The sequence below is a fragment of the Phasianus colchicus genome, chromosome 16, assembly GCF_987193195.1.
Source record: "Phasianus colchicus chromosome 16, bPhaCol1.hap1.1, whole genome shotgun sequence".
Classification (NCBI taxonomy): domain Eukaryota; kingdom Metazoa; phylum Chordata; class Aves; order Galliformes; family Phasianidae; genus Phasianus; species Phasianus colchicus.
This window is the reverse complement of record NC_143451.1, coordinates 5637501-5654613: the sequence shown is the minus strand read 5'-3', so window position 1 is coordinate 5654613 and position 17113 is coordinate 5637501.

Genomic DNA, 17113 nt, shown 5'->3' with positions numbered 1-17113 from the left:
TCTGTGTGTATTTCAGTGCCCGTGCAAATTACTCTGTTCCCGCTAACATGCAGTGAAACCTTATTAAGTAGTGCTGGTTGATTGCATCACCTCAGACAATTGAAAATCATAGCAACTCAGAGATTGCCTATTTTTTTTTCTTCTAAACACAGTTTGAAAAACTCCGAAGACGCACAGCTTGATGATCTGACAGTCTGTTCCTGGACCGTCACTAAGGCACAGGCGCTTAGAGGCCTATTTTCATATGTTCATAGTTCTGTCAGTACTTAATACTACGATGGTTTACACGGAAAATATTTCTGCAATTGTATCATGTTTCCCACCCCCAGTCCGTATGTCTGGGAGCCCTGGGTCAGTGAGGACCAGGTAAGGGATGCAATGAACATTCCTGGAGCGCACCTATGGCCAAATCATTTTCTTTGTAGTCAGATCGGTTTGCCTGTAGGAAATGGCTTATTATTTCTTCCACTCCTGCAGTTATCATTACTTTCAGTAAGACTGGTAAGTAGGTATCACTTAAGAGACACTAACATCTCAGGACAAACCCCAACAACCACAACTAAATCACATAGAGATTAAAAGCCATTCAAATACAAACAGAGCCAGCAGTTGGGTACTTAAACCTTTTCATCTGTCAGGGTGGGGTTATGAGTGCGTGCAGGTGGGGGGAACATGCATGCTCTTGTTCTCTTGTAAGTGGCTGCAGTAACTACTCTTTTCTGTACAAGCTTGTACTTCTGTTGCAAACTACATACAACTGCTTCACAAATTAGGAGACTTTTCATCTATTGTAGGGGAGAACATCTCCTGCACTGCCCCCTTTTCCCTCTGAGTTCACAGTTATTTGGTTTTGAACTTACTGCCCTCTTAAATAACTTCTGTAGAGTTTGCTTAATTGGCACCTCCCAGCAAAAGCAGAAAAAGCCAATTAAGTGTTTGTACTCCAGTTTATGCGGGTTCTTCCGCCTAACTATCAACTTACATTTCTAATCAAGTACCATGGAAGTGATGCATCTTCAACTGACAGTCCCCACAGCCAGAGGAGGTTTTTCGCAATGATACTTGTTCACATCTGCTTAATGAGTCTGCATCACAAATAGGCAGAGTACAAGTTATTAACTCATTAAAACTACTTGGTACAGCACAATTTTAATAACCTATGTATTGCAAGAGGCAGATGAAGTGCTGCACTGACTGGCGTGGCAGCTCTGGTGTACTGCTGGGAAGCGCCCTGAATGAACAAAACCTCTTCGCGGAATTTGATTCAAACGGAGACCTGCTGACAAGGGCTTATAGTTTGGTACTCTACACAATGAAGTTTCACAAGGAACACATATCACACACCCCTCGTATCCAGCTTAAATCCTGTATAAAGTTTGCTTTGTGCCCTGTTCTCCTCACCTCTGCTTTTGATGGCGATGCTGCAGCGTTATCCTTTAATGTCCAGTAACATTGTGTAAGCAGGCCACCAATTTTAAGAGGGAAATTGTACTGATACCTTCATAAGCTTCTTTTTCCAATTATTCTTGGAAATTCATATACAATGTTTGCATTTTTCCTTTAATATATAAAAACCCTACATGCCATTGCTATTAATTAAACTTCTTTAAAACCAACAATCTTCAATTATTGCTTCTTCGTCAGCCAAGCATCTCATCTGCCTTTTGCCTGTATTAACTTTCAACAGCCCACAGACTTCCCATTCTGTCTCACAGCCCTTCTTCCTTTCTCCAAATGTCCCTGTTGTGCTGTTTCATGGCATTCACTCTTCTCCACATAATCCCACACTGCCAGGTGAAAAGATTCAGGGGATCCCTCCTCAGCAGGATGGGGGTGGGGGTGTGCAGAAAGAACTTGCCTTTGCAGTGGGTAATGGTGGCATCACACACACCCCATTACCACCTTCTGTACTTAAGACTGGCTCTAGCATGCCAGTAGGAGATTTTTTCTAGTAGGATTCTCTAGTAGGAGATTTTTCATCACCTCTACAGGAGAAGAAACTGAAGTAGGACAACCATGGCTTTGGTAGCAATGAATAACACTCACCAGTGCCCTTTTTCCTGAGATACAAATCTCTACACGCTCAAAAAACTTCTCCCCCTGAAAATGAAAAATGTGGTCTGACTTCCAGCTTCCTCACATCTCAGAAGTGACCTTGTAGCGAAGCAGCACAGTTCTTGGGAACACAAACACCAATAAAGCCCGGCTCCACACAAATAGCATTGCTGTATTTGGAGACATGCTCTGAAAAATGCTTTGGACTGGAAAAACAAGTATACCAATTTTCAGAGTTTAGTTTACCACCTGGGCAATAGCAAACTGACCACTGTTTCTAAAACAAACTCCAGGAAAAAGAGAAAATCCAAGACTTCTTGAAAAACCGCTTCTTTCAGATTTCAAAATAATCACAGAAGGTAAGTTTTGCATATAGCATAAACCTAATTCCATTATAAAGCATAGCCCAGATATTTCAATTAATGCAATCACAAATGTATTCTTTGAGCTGAACTTGGCAGGTGGAGTTCTCTGATTTCCTGTCTCAATAAAATAAAGTAAAATAAATTAAATAAAGGCAACTCATTCTGTCTGAGTTGTAGTCCGTCACCAAAAACGTTTTAGGTTATTTTGAGTGAACTTGCTTTTTACATAAATATGCTTATCTGTTTCTATCACATAACAAAACTTTTTTTTTTTTTTTTTTTTTTTTTTACAGAATGGCTCTTTGAGTACTAGAGACTTGGCTGGAGAGATTTGGAGTTTTAAGGAACATTCTTTTCTATGAAGCAGCCACAGGAAATCAGCTGGTGACCTGTTTCTGGTACATAGTCCTCTGTATTACCCAGCAACATTTGGAACAACACACAGTTAAAATAAAAAGATGGGAGCCAACTGTATTTTAATACCTTCTTCTGAGCCAGACATACCGGATAATAACTATTTAAAAACTATCTTTGTCTCTGAGCTTTCAAGATTGAACATTTTGTTTGAAACAATAAAATGTTCTCTTTCTGGACTGCCTTTTCAATAGCAATTACTGAACAAGAAGATATCTAGAGCAGCTCTGTTGGTTGCTCTGCTGGATGCTTATTTATGGTGTAGGTGCAGTAGATAGAGGGAGCAACCCCGTTATTTTTTATATTTTCCCTGGTGCTGAATTGGAAAAACATGTACAGGAGTTGTTGACCATGTTGAAGAGAATACTGCAGGCCTGCTCCTGCCACTTGTCCATCAACAGAATAGGTTCCTTCTTTGCCAATGCTGTGTAGCCCAGGCAAGGGAGGAGCTTCTTTATTTCTTTCCCACAAGAAGAAAGACAAACTGTATCCTACAAATCTGACAGTACTTTAAAAAATACCCTGGCACTTTTAAATAAGGTTAGTTTAAGTGGCTTTTACCTACAGAGGTCAGTAGTGCAGAGGCAAAATTACTCTCATTAGCAAAAAAAAAAAAATAATTCAAGTGTACTGGGCTAAATGCATTTATAATCTGAAGATAATGGCTAAACAGCATCAGCTTTGTTCAGTCAGGAGAGCACCTTGTTACGCCAGGTACTACCAGCACGAGCCAAACAACCACGGATAAATGTTACAAATGCTCTGTTTAGCAGATTCCCTTTGACTCTTGCTGAGCAGGTACAGCTGGGGGCAGGAGAGAAGAAGAGGCCAGCACCAGTGTTTGAGACAAATGAATTAAAAGTGGTGCTTATCTCACATTCAGGATCTTTGTTACTTACAAATTTGGGTATTAAAAATGGCTTAGGCTGGTCAAGAAGAATTGTTTAATATGAATTCTTAGTAAATTGGGTACTTAATAAGTAAAAGGAGAGCAACATGTCAAGAGACCTAGATTCAAGACTATGATTCACCTACATCCCAATTTATTTTATTTCTTCATATTTAAAGCACTTAATTAATCTATACAGAATTGTTAATACAATATAGTTGATTAACGGTAGTAATTTCCGTGCCTTTTTAATGTAACAAATCTCTTCTGAGAAATATTCCTAGTTAATTATCTGTGTCATTTTTTAAAGCTTGCCTTCTAAGTAATTTTAGTGGAAATATCAATAAATTCTTCATTATATTTATTTATAGCAAGAACTGGATTGGATTTTACATGTTATGATTTCAGCGTAATAAGAACCTACAGTTCTCAAAACATACTATTCTCTCCTCTTTTGGAGCTCTCATATAAAATTCCGGAATTAAGAGAGGAGGGGGAGAGGTTTTCTGTTGCTTCACTTTAAGGTTCAGCTGAATGCCATGAGGAAATACCTGGGGTGCAGGTCTGGGCTGCGTCCATTTTTGTCTGCAGAAAACTCCTGCCTCTCCCCAGCTCTCGACTGCTTATTTCTGCCTTTGCACTGGAGCTTCTCCCTCCCACCAGCTCTCCTAGTGCCATCGCTCTGAGCCTGGCTCCAGGCTCATTCTGCTCCCAGTGACCTCCAGAAAGGCAGGGCCAGAGAAGCAGTGGGAGCAAAGCATGTTGGGGTTGTGGGCAGGACTTGGTGATCATCCCAGTCCCTTTCAACTCGGGATGTTCTATGGTTCTATGGCTGTTGGTGACATCACTCTGAAGAGCAGAAAAAAACAGCTGATTGGAAATAGAAGACGAAAAGCCATCTATTTCATCTCTGCACAAATCTTTACCAACTGCCTAACTGCTAAGCTGAGTCGGTTCTGAATAAGGCAAAAATAACTTCATCTCAACCATATATTCTTCTAATTCCATTGTCAGAGCCAAAACACTAATCTCCACAATGACTAAGCACAGAATTAATTAATGAGTGAATTGCACATTCTATGCCTGCGTGGGAACAGGCCAAATATGTTGACCAATATTTTGATCTGATTTATGTGACTAAGTCGAAGAAAAGCTGGGCCTGATCCTGAGTTCCAATGATATCAGGAATTGCACACCAACTGACAGCACACTGTGTTTGTGTGGCAAACATATTTGTGTGGCTAGTGTGGATATATATATATCTATCATCACATGAATTATGTATTTCTTGTCATCTTAAATACTAAGCAGATTTATGCATTTTTCTTCATTCGACTTTACTGGACGTAGAGTGATTTGCCATCATCTTTATATTACACTTCAAATGAAGTTCCAAGGCGAGTTCCTTGTTCAGGGTGAGGGTTTACGAGTTTTGTGTGTGTTTTTTTTTTTTTTTTAAATTGCTACTTTTAAATTCTAGAGAAACAATAAGTAAACAAATAAAAAATTCATTAGAGAGAGGCAGCTCAACTTAGATGAAAGTTTTACAGCATGTAGTTCTGCTTTCAAAAGCAGAAAATCCAGTCACCGGGTCATTAGCACAGCATGCAGCACCACAGAAATGAGGAACATTAGAACTTGTGTCGTTTGCAAGATTTACTAATATTTCAGTGTCTTAACAACGTTTCAGCCTAAAAGCTTCCCAAAAGGCATTTAAACATTTAAAATACCAGATCCAAATGGCTGGGAATGCATTTACTCATTACGAGCATATTTAAAACAATGCATTAGGGCTGGATTGTGACAACTATGGGGCTACTGTGGAAAGGCAGGGGGAGGGCTGAAGAACACTTTTTGCTTATGTCACCCCTTTGCAAGGGCAGCCGGAGCCTGCCTGCTCCTGAGCATGTGTGGAACGACCGCTGCAGTGCTGGGGATGCTCATGGGAGCAGTTGCATGTACAGATGATGGTTTAGTGTTTGGCTGTGAAGATTCCCCTGAAGAAGCTAACACTGATTACGATCCTAGCTTGATAGCTTTGTTTCTTTGAACATGTCAAGTTAATTTCATGCTGAATAAGGAGAAAACTTATGCTTGTCACAGTACTATATATCAGTCGGGGCTAATAACAAAGGCCTTAAAACCAGGCTGATGAGGTTTGGGACATGGCTTGGCTACAAAAACTGAAATGCAGCTGCCTTTGTGTTTTTTACAGCACAAATGAACTTTGCTTTGGAAGAGAAAGTTGCTAAGGAGGGGTTCACATTATCATTTAAAATGGCTTTGGATTATTCTCTTCAACATAGGTCTAAGGAGCTCTCAAGAAACAGCTGCTCCACAAGTGTGCTGGTAGGCTGCCTCGCTGCACACACAGCCCCTCTCTCCAGGTCTTTCTTGAAACGTATCAGTTTCACATAGTCAACATCGTAGTACTGAGTGAGCATGAATCTTTGAGGATTTCACCGGTCTTTTATTTGTTTGGTTACTCATTTTTTTCCTTTGTAACTGCAGACTCTGTTACGTTTTTAAAATCTTTACTTGCTGTTTGATCTTCTCAGTCTCCCCTAGTTTAGTATTAGAAAATGTAAAAGGAGTCTTTAAAAGAGAAACCAACAAAAACCCCACTGAGCTGTTATTTAAGCAAACAGCTTCTCCTGGACCAAATATTAAAATGAGACATCAGAAAACCTTCATAAGCTGCACTGTAGGAATGCAATTCCTACCAAAAACAGAGCAATTACAATTGCTAAACTTTAATAGCCGTCCTTTAAACTTCAGAAATATTTCAATTAAATACATCTTAGTTACAGAAACTACACATAAAGAGGAAAGGCCCGAATGCTTTGTAAAGCCCATCATAAGGACATTTTGCAAACATCTGCATGGCTCATTTTGAGGCTTTTTCAATTTAAGCTAAGCTTTCTGAAAGACATGGCCATTCGTAAACGAAGGCATCGTTTACCACCTAACAGCAAAACCTCTGTTATTGTTTCCTATTACTTTTTAGGACATGCTTCTTTTGTAAAAGGAAGGAGTGTCCAACAGGTGTTCTACAAGCTACTGGTGATTTGTTTAGTTAGGTGGATGTACAAGTGGCTGAAGAACAAAACCTCTAAGCCTCTCACCAAGACCAGTTTCATCTGGCATAAGTGATTAAATGTTTTTCCACATTATGAACAAACTCATAAAAGAACTAATGATTTTGCATTTGCAGGTCGAGAAAAGCTTGGTTTTCAACTACCCTTAAAAAACATGTGTGGGGTGGATTACTACACAAAATGTTCAGGAAAGCATAAGAACATCAAAAACAAACAAACAAAAGAACAACAACAACAACAAAAACATCTATTCATACTGTGTATATGGAGGTATAAACTTCACTGGAGAAAGGCCTCCACTGTGTATTTTCTTCAAGGTTAGGTTAATCTTTGAGGGCTAAAAGGGCTATGCAGAAATAAGGGAGAACAGGCTGGGTCACCCTCAGCTCCTGATTCCACCAAATGCTTGAAGAATGACTGGCACTATGGGCAGGAAAAGAGCACTAATCCCACTGTCTGAACTATGGCATATTAATTTGTCAGGACAGACTGCAGTGAATTTCCATGGCTTTGTTCCATGTTTTAGCACTTCTTGTTATGACCTTACATCCAGACTGCAGAAAAGTTTCAGAATGTATTCAAACTCCTACAGGTATGCAGCCTGTGCCTACATACTGGATTGTGACTCACTAATCAGTGCTACAAGACGTAACTGATAGCTTGGAATACTTTTTTTCTTTCAGGCAACGTGTGGTGATGTTTTAATAACCCAGAGACAGTTCTATGTGCATGTTTTACTTTGTATATTTATTCTTTGATCACATTAGATATTTAACAACTATTTTCCTTAAGCCATTGAGCAGAAACTTTAGCTCAGCTCTTACTGCAGGTCACCAATCTAACCCAAGTCTGGACTTAATCAGTACTAATCCGCAGCATCCCAAGGCCTATTTGCCATAAAAGCTCAGTCATTCTTCCTATTGTGTGCTCAGAAAGAGAGCAGCTGTGGATTCTTCTGCTTTCGTGGAATTTTCAATCAAAAATTAGATGAACTCAGTGACGTCAAAACTTCATTTTCATTCTAACAATGAAACTACATGTTGTTAATTGTACGGCTCCTAATATCAATGAAATGTGGTGAGCAAGAATCAAAATATAATTAGCATATTACAAATATACACATCTATCCAAAAGCAGTTTTTCACTTGGTTCATTCTAAAATCCTGAAACTCCTCAAGTCAACAATGTTTATCTCCTTAATTTTGATTAATAATTAATAAATGTACACCATTGTCTATTCTCTGCTTAAAATATACCATTGCTAATGTTGCATGCTTTCAGGAAAATAACTGACACCTTTCTCTTTCAGTAACAACTGGTTTTCTGCAGAATGATCACAAGCACCAGAGATGACATGAGTTTTTCTTTTAGCAGCCTTGAAGTTATTTAAAATCCCTTGGTGCTGCACTCTCAGCAACATGCCCTCTGTTGTCTCATTGTTAAGTTCCCTCAGCAAATATGAACACCAACATATTTACTCTTTTTCCTTCTCCCTTCCTACCTCTCTCCTTTTTGGACTTTAAATTTAAGTCTGGAAATTAATAAGAAAATAATCCAGATTGCTCATGTATCAGCAGTACAAAGATTATTTGGCTAAGAGCACATATGTCATCTACCTTTCACAGGACAGCTTTTTGTCCACTGAAGAGGAAAAGAAAAACAAAAACAAAAACAAAAAAAGTTAGCTTAGGAGAAAAATACATCAAATTAGTATCAGAACATCTTTTCATAACACTGATATGCAGGCAGGAGATATTCATGGCTATGTTAAAGCTTATCATTAGAGTTTGATTAGTGTATGAAGGCTTGCTAAAGCAATCTGATGTAATAAAGTTATACCATTTTTGACTCTAAAAGATGTTAACTACACAGTCCAAAAACAAATTAAAAAAAAACCTATCCATTCCACATTATCTCTTAACAAAATGAAAATTGGGGTAAATAAGAACTTTCCAATTAGAGAAAAAAGTGCAGAAGTTTCTAGGTTAAAAATATTTTTCAAGGAGTTCTTTGTCAAATCTCTAGGCAAGCGTGGGCAAACAAGTCTGCCAAAGTTGGATCACATCTTTTTAGGAAATATCAGTTCCTTAAAATGCTGAGTGTGCTTTATATGAAACAGACTGAAAATATCAGAAGATTCATAATACAATAATGCAACCGGTATATGAGGAGTTTCCACTAGTCCTGACTGTAGGTTGCTGGAATGATGAAAAGTTCTGATGAGCTCCCACTGGATTTGGACAGATCAATGGAAAACACTTCAGCTGACTCAGCTATGTCTGCTGCAGCTGTAATTGATGGTACCTAATTCCTTCTGACCTTCAGTGAGAGTAAGATACTTGATTTCTGCTTCCACAAATCTCCAGTTGTCTTATGATAATTCATTGTATGGGAGATCTGTTTCTCTGGGTGTTCTGGGAATGATACTCTCTTTTCTCATTTCACATTCTGTGGAAGGCTCTACGCAGCTGTAAAATTCTACGGAGGTGCCATGATGCAGGCTGACCAAATAAAAAAGAAAATGAGAACTCAATAAGAGCACAAATTTAAATGTATTTCCATTAATTTGGTATTGGGCAAAAAAAAAAAAAAACTTCACTATTCACTTCCCCTCAAAGCCACTGAGAGTAAAGCTATAAAAGAAGATTATAAGAAAGTAGGCCATGTGTCTCTGCTTATCATATTCATGTTGCCACTTCTCATTTTCCAGATACAAGAGACTTCAGACTGGATTCACACTGGATGACTGGCACAACACTTTGTGGTGACGCATGCCTTCTCCTTAATCTCAGTGCTCAAATTATGTCTTCCCCCCACTAGGGGACAAAGTCAGCTGAAGACAGGGAGAGTGAAAAAATTTTTATAGCATAGCCTGTTGTTGGGTCAAGTTAAAAAGGAAGAGGAAAAGGAAGAGGAAAAGGAAGAGGAAAAGGAAAAGGAAAAGGAAAAGGAAAAGGAAAAGGAAAAGGAAAAGGAAAAGGAAAAGGAAAAGGAAAAGGAAAAGGAAAAGGAAAAAGAAGACATCCATCAGAATTCAGAGTCATCCCATAAGAATTTCTCATCTGTACAGCAGAATTTACTGGCTTTGGCAACACGGACATTTCTCTCTCAGCATATGAGAACTGCCAATAAAAGCTGCTTTTCAGCTTCCCAGGCTTTTTTTCCTCTTGCTTTTTTTTTACCTGAAACAACTTTACTTTCTAACTGTGGAGCAACGGGGCTCGAAATCTTTCAAGTCCATGATGAATCCTCTGTTATTTTATTAGCTGAATGTGTAAATTAAAAATGCCTTGAGAATATTTTTATCTCACAGCTATCACTCTTATTAAATAAGAAGTTGCATTATTGCCTTTCTGGGTGAACATGAACAGTTGTGTACAAGGAGATGTGAAACAGAGCTCCCAGAAGAACCAGCTGAGGATGGCAGAAGCCCTCAGAGTTGTAAGTGCAATTGCTCACTTCACAGAAAATGTGGCAATTCTGTGGGTGGCAAACTCACACATAAGTGGGAGTATTGCAGCCCCAATCTTCTTTTTTTTTTTTTTTCTCTTTTTTTTTTTTTTCCTCAAAAACTGCAAAGCTGACATTCTCATCTCAGTTTTGATTTCAACATTTGACAATATATTAAAAATGTTTTTTATAAACCAGGCACTTCACAAATTCCCTTCTGGCATCCTTGGTAAAGCCTAACGGTTCCCTCCTAGTAATGATTTTCTGCTTACTGCTTTATAAACCCCTTATGAAGGGGCAACCCCAGAACATTATAACACTCCACGTTAATTCTGCTGCAAATGGTTTGAATTGAAGATCTTGTTTGAAAATTTGTGTGTGGCTTTGATTTTCCAGTCCTGGAAGCTCTTGTTTTGGAGGCTATCTGGAAATTACCTGGGGAAATGTCTTAGGAAGGATTACAGAGCAAACCATTAACTGAGTGCAGATCATATCCCCTGGTTCCTTGTTCAAAGAGGAATCTGCGCTCATGTTCTTTTCTCCTCCTGTGCATTAGGAACTTCCCAGATCTGTTTTTATTACTTATGGCCCACAGCTGTCTCCTGTGATCTGGGCATACTTGCATGAGCTAAATAGAGGCTGGTTTAAGAGGGATAAAGGTTGCTGTAAGAAAGACTGTGACAGGAAGCAGCCATGTTATTTTAGGATCTATACTGAAATTTAGACTCAAATATTAACCAGCCGTCTTTTCTCTGTTGTGATTTTGGGTGAGACTGGCAGAAACCTACCAATGGCTACAAGATCAGTGAAAAAGGGAAATATCTAATATTGGATTACAGAAGGGGAGTTTTGTGAGAATGATCCTTTGCGCTTCTTTTTAATCTCTGAGAAAAGATGCTCATTTGTTACCGTAATCCCTTTGCACCACTGACTTCTCAGTAACCTCCCTTTGCTGGAACACAACACTACTGACAAATTAGGTTAACCTATGTCACCCACTAGTGGTCTTGAAACTCTGTGGCCTCTCTTAAACCACCTATGCACAAGATAATTTTCCCAAACATCCTTAATCTTTCTTAGGACAGGAATTACTCCCGAATAAATCCGGAATTACTTTTAGATGAAGACTTTTGCCCTAAATTACATTTGTGCAACTCGTTATTATGTTTTACATGAGGTATCTGAGAGGATCACGGGAAATAGGATAGCAGCTACTGTAGGCACCTATTTCCCACAGAAGCCATCAGGGCAAGTTTATTAGTCCATTGTGGCTGCAAATAATGAATTCCATTCAGTATTTGGGGTTACCTGGGGTTTAAATTGGTACTGATCTTAGTCTAATGTTTCCAATTTCCAGAATTGAAACACATTACTATATGAATTTGCCAGCATGCAAAATGTTAATCTTGATAGATTACATTAATCTTTATGAAGAGCTTTTTGCTCCACTTACATTTCAGGATCTTAACTCCTCGGCATAAGGATGCTTTAGCTCTTTATACTGAGAACATTGCACATTTATTTTAATTGGATAACTGAGCTTTTTTGCTTACTGAGCTGTCTGCCTGACATTTGCGAAATGCAGCTTTTTTTCCCTGAACATAACCTAGCTGTTCATTTTTATAAGGCCTGTCATCCAAAAGGCAGAATCTCATCTTTAATTAGTTGTCATATTTGTTTAGATGTTATACATCATCCATTGGACTGAACTGTTTGGTTTTTAGTGTCCTTTCATAATGTCCATTAAATGACTATTTTTGCATTCATTTATGTTTTATTTAACAGTTTTCCTATTTACTGAACTCCTGACTTATAAGTCTTTTGCTAAACAATGGAATCATTAAATTGGTCAGGCATGCAGGCTCTCAGTGCAATACATGGGTAAATCAAAGCTAACAGAAAGCAGGCTAAACTAGTCCATATGTAGTACTGAGAAGCAGACAGGAGTATTCTAAACTATTTTAAACACAACGAGCTTCTCCTCAGCTCAGCTATTCAGCTATAAACCTCTTGGAAACAGGACCCTACAACAAGTCAACCTGTGTCATCGGAAACAGAAGGAACACCTCACTGTCACACGACATGAACACTGCATCAGATTCATCCATTGTGTGGATATAGGGTACATATCCACAAATTTAAGACAAACCAGCACAAAATAAAAACCTTTATTTTCCAAGTATGAAAATACAGACAAGCTCATGGATTTTAGCCTTTTTCCTCTTAGGAAATGCCTTCACGGGCTTTTTCTGATGCTAATCTGTTCATGTACACTTCATACAGTGCTGCAAGACAATTCTTGCTATGCTGAGCACTAGGGAAGTGATAGAGAGTCATAAAAGCTGCCAGAAAACAAATTTTCTTTCAGATAAAAGCCAAACATCTCCGTCACTATGTGAATAAAGTTACATATTATAAAGACTCAAGTTCCAGTCTAGAAAGACTTGGAATAGAGCTCACATTACAGTGAAAGGAAGCTTATGCCCTTTAGCAAGGAATAAGGCATTACAACAAACTTTTATAATTCTGGTAACGATATTGTTTTTGATAATACTTTCATAAATTCTTCACAGACCTCTCAAAATCACTGTCTCCCTTCTCATCTCACCTCCCACTCAAATCTTACCTTCAAACTGAAACAAGGTTGCTCTTTCTTTGTTTTTTCTTCACTCCCTTCTGCCTACCAAAATGGTATTTCAGTTCTGCTTTAGAGAAGAAATCTTGTGTACAACCTCTTTTTTTTTCCTCATGCATCTGTACTGTAAAACCAAAAAAAAAAAAAAAAAAAAAAAAAAAGCAGCAAAAAGAACATGACAAACTGGCAAAAAAAAAAAAAAAATCACTCAAGGAAGAGCAATGCAACACAACAGCAGTTCACACTGAAGACAAGAAGCTCTTCCAAGGAGTAAAAGAAAATTCTAGCTTAAAAACATCATGCTTTACTCAAATACATAGCTAATATATGGCCTGCATGCACTTAAAGACAATCAAAGATGGAGCAGTGCAGGACACACTTTAGAGAGATGATTCTGAGACTTCATAAAAATATTAAACCTGATCTTTGCCGCATGGTCTGCAGTGAAAGCTGCACTACAATTCCAAATAATTGGGAAAAATACCCTTAACAATTTATTGCTTTTTTTTTTTGTTGTTGTTGTTGTTACATTTGATATTCTGCTTATTCTTGAGCCAATTCCTCAATAAATCTACATTTTCATTAATTTACCACATGCTGCCTATTTGGCCAAGAAAGGAAGCGCTACTGCTTTAAATCGTAAAGTACTGATACTGGGCAACAGGCAGATGAATCCAATGGCACGAATTACAGGGTGCTTCAGGTACTGTGTGTTCATCTCACTCCTGCTTATCTATTCACACACTTCTCACCTTTCTTCAGCCCAAATCTTTCTCAGTACTACTGCCTTTGTCATTTTGTCCAGCCACCAAAAGAAACATTGCCAATATATCCTTTGTGCGTGGCATATACTTGAGCATTTAGTGCTCATATTTTGTACAAAGATATGAAGCAAGCAAGCATAAGATAACACCTCCCCACCATTGCTGGCACACACTGAGGTCTATTTCTTCACCTTCTCAGAAGGATCGAAACATGCTTTAGAGTAAAGCTTGCTGTGAACTGCAAAGAATGCAATATTTTATCCCCTATCTTTAGGTCTTCTCTTTTCCTCCTAATTCACAACATAATGGAAACCCAGGCAGAAGAGTGAAACAATTCTTGTAGCATAAATGATGAAACACATTGGCCTCATCACAAGCGTTGGACCTGACAGGTAAGCACAGACCTACACGGATGTTGTTGTCATTCCTAAGGACTACAAACCTGGGAGGGACAACCAGAAGCCTTGTGGAACAGCAGAAATACCACTGTCCGTTTAAGATGAGCAGAGTTTACTTTCCTTCCTTCTCTGCACTTGGACGTGAACAGGCACAGAAGCTGTCTATGAGAAGGGCAGGCAATGGGAGCCCAGCACACCAGCTTCCATTGCCAGAGCGAAGAGTGAAACACATCCACCCACCTACCCACACACACACACCAGGCCCCCTGAGCCCCCACAGCTGCTTCACCTCAGAGGCCAGAAGCAGCCCGTGGAATATCTGAGATTCTCACATAAGAAATATCCTGTTAAAATGCACTCATTTTAAAAGGCAACACCAAAAACACGATCTTTCTTCACATGCCATGCACTGTTGCCTGAAAAAAAATACACTCAATCCTGAATAAATCTGAGGGGTGACATTCAGCCCAGTTGCCGTACTGAGTTACATCACTCTGCCATGTGACAAAAGCAGCTACCTAGCATGAGCCAGCTGCAAGGTTACTGCCCCCGAGGCCCCATCATGCACACACACACGTGAGCACACACACACACACACACAGACCCTCACACGTACACACACACTCCCGCCCAGCTGCTGCACTCCTCAGCTCCCAGCAGGAGCCCTGCCAGGGCACACCTGCTCACCTAACAGCACAGAAGGTGCTGCTCAGGACAGCTCTGAGATCCGAAGAGGAAAAAAAAGGGAAAAGCAAAATGATTTTGAACACCAACATATTTTTACCTTTTCAGACTAAGCTTTTATTTTGATATTACAAACCATTTTTCTTTATTCACAAATCACGGTAGTGATATAAACACTAATTTCTAAAGACAGATATACACATTTTCTGGGTTTGTAGGTTTTTGTATTTTTTTTTTTTTTAATCTGTTTAGAAGTCACTATATTTCACAGATGGTAGTAATCATTTTTTTCATAAGTCATATTATCAGTAGTTATTTATATAAGTGAAAACATTCCCAATATATAGTGTAAAAAAATTTCAAACGCTTTTCTTACATAACTATTTCAGACATACATTTTAAAATGGCTACTAGGAATACTGTAGGAGCTTTATAAACAAAATAGTTTCTAATATGGGCTGCACCCTCAACCTTTCAAGATTATCTGAATAGACTAAAACGCCATATAATTATTTGGGGAGTGGGAGTTGTAAAGCCATCTCATGAAAATTAAAATTGCAAATAAATTCTATTATTCTCCACATTAGACACTTTGTGTGTGCAATTCCAAAAGATGTATCATCTACATTTTGAACTGGAAGCCTAACACTTGGTAAACATTTTTCAAGGTGCTTTATCTTGCTGTTTTAATGAAATATACTTTTTTTTTCCTTTAAATAGGAGGCTTGTCTCGTATATCTTAGATAATAAATGTGGGGTTTGAACTCTTAATAAATTATAGTTCATTCCCTCACTCGTATAAATACATGTTACTGCCCCATTTTTCATTGGTTAATACAGTCTCTTTCTCTCTCTGTTTCAATTTTAAAGATAATTTATTTTTCATTCTTAGATATAAATGCTACAGAAACTTTGTTTTCAAATCTTGTGAAACTTTATTGATGGTTATTGTTCAACTGATCATATTGCATGCACATACGATGACAAAGAGAAAGCCTGATCACAAACACTTTTTTTAAAGCAGAGTTGTTATAGCAAGTTGGCAGGTTCACAGCGGTGAGTTGATAATTTACTAAAGTGCTTGCCAGTAGGCACGCACATTACACATGAGGATATAACTATCTGCAGCAAAACTGTTGCAAGACAGTTTTCTGCTTTATTTATTTAAATACAAAAACAAGAAGACCCGTGACAAACACCCCAACTTAGGTTAACTTGTAAACAGGACAACATGGAAAGAGTCCAAACATATGCACAGACAAACTGCAATTTTTCAGCTATGCTCGAAACTGCCACCCTGGCATTTGCTCAGCCGCACGTGCCAGAGACCCAGACAAGCAGCCTTCTCCACGCAGTGCTCGGTCAGAAGAAGGTCCCTCTTTTGTCCCAGTTGAAAAGTTGTCTTGGGCCCAGTATTTAGCAAAGTGGCCTTGGTTGGAAAATTAAACAGGGGCAAGTTGTCATGCCTTGAAAAATTGCAGATTGTTTACACGACACAGTCATGTTTCAAAAAGTACCAAGCTGATGAAAATACCATGATTATCTCTACTCAATGATTGCAATACTTGTAAAATGCTTATATAAATCTGAATATGATTATCATATAATTCCATAAAAATGATACGTCTGTCTCTAACAGTTGGTCTACTAGGCTAAATCTAAAGCATCATAGGCTGTGTATTTCTAGAACTTAACAACTCCACTGCACAGATGTAAATTTTATACATTTTTTTTTAACTGGTACAAAGAATTTAAGTTTTTATTACTTTCTTTTTTTTGGAAAAAAAAGAAAAAAATAGAAACAGTGCTTTTATCACCTTTTTATTATTGTTTTTTTTTTTTCCCTCCCATAATATAAAAGTCAGCAATGATATCAATAATTTATTTTACTGGAAGAAATATAAAAAGAATGCTTGTTAATGATCTAACTAGCAGTTTTTGCCTAAATAACTAGTTATGGTTAAATAGCTGAATACTGCCTGGTGGAATGCTTTAAAAGGGTGCCTTCGGACAGCTTTGAATCTGATTTTATGTACAAGTATTGAGAGAAGCACCCCTAATAAGAACATAACCTTTGGCTTTGAACAAACAGTGAATAATTTAAGACAGCTGATATATGATAGTTGGTGCAGTGGGGCCCCTTTTTGCTTCATTAATTTATATTTTAGCTAAACCCCATTCCCATGTCCCCAATTTCCCCCCTCCCTCCCTCTCATAAACTAAAATAAATGTAGATGCAGAAAAAAATGACTACTGTAGTCACTTACACTCTTACAAAACATGTGATAACCCCAATAGCTTAATATTCAGCATATATAATTCATTTACATGATATAGCACTCTTGATTGTGGCCCTAAAAC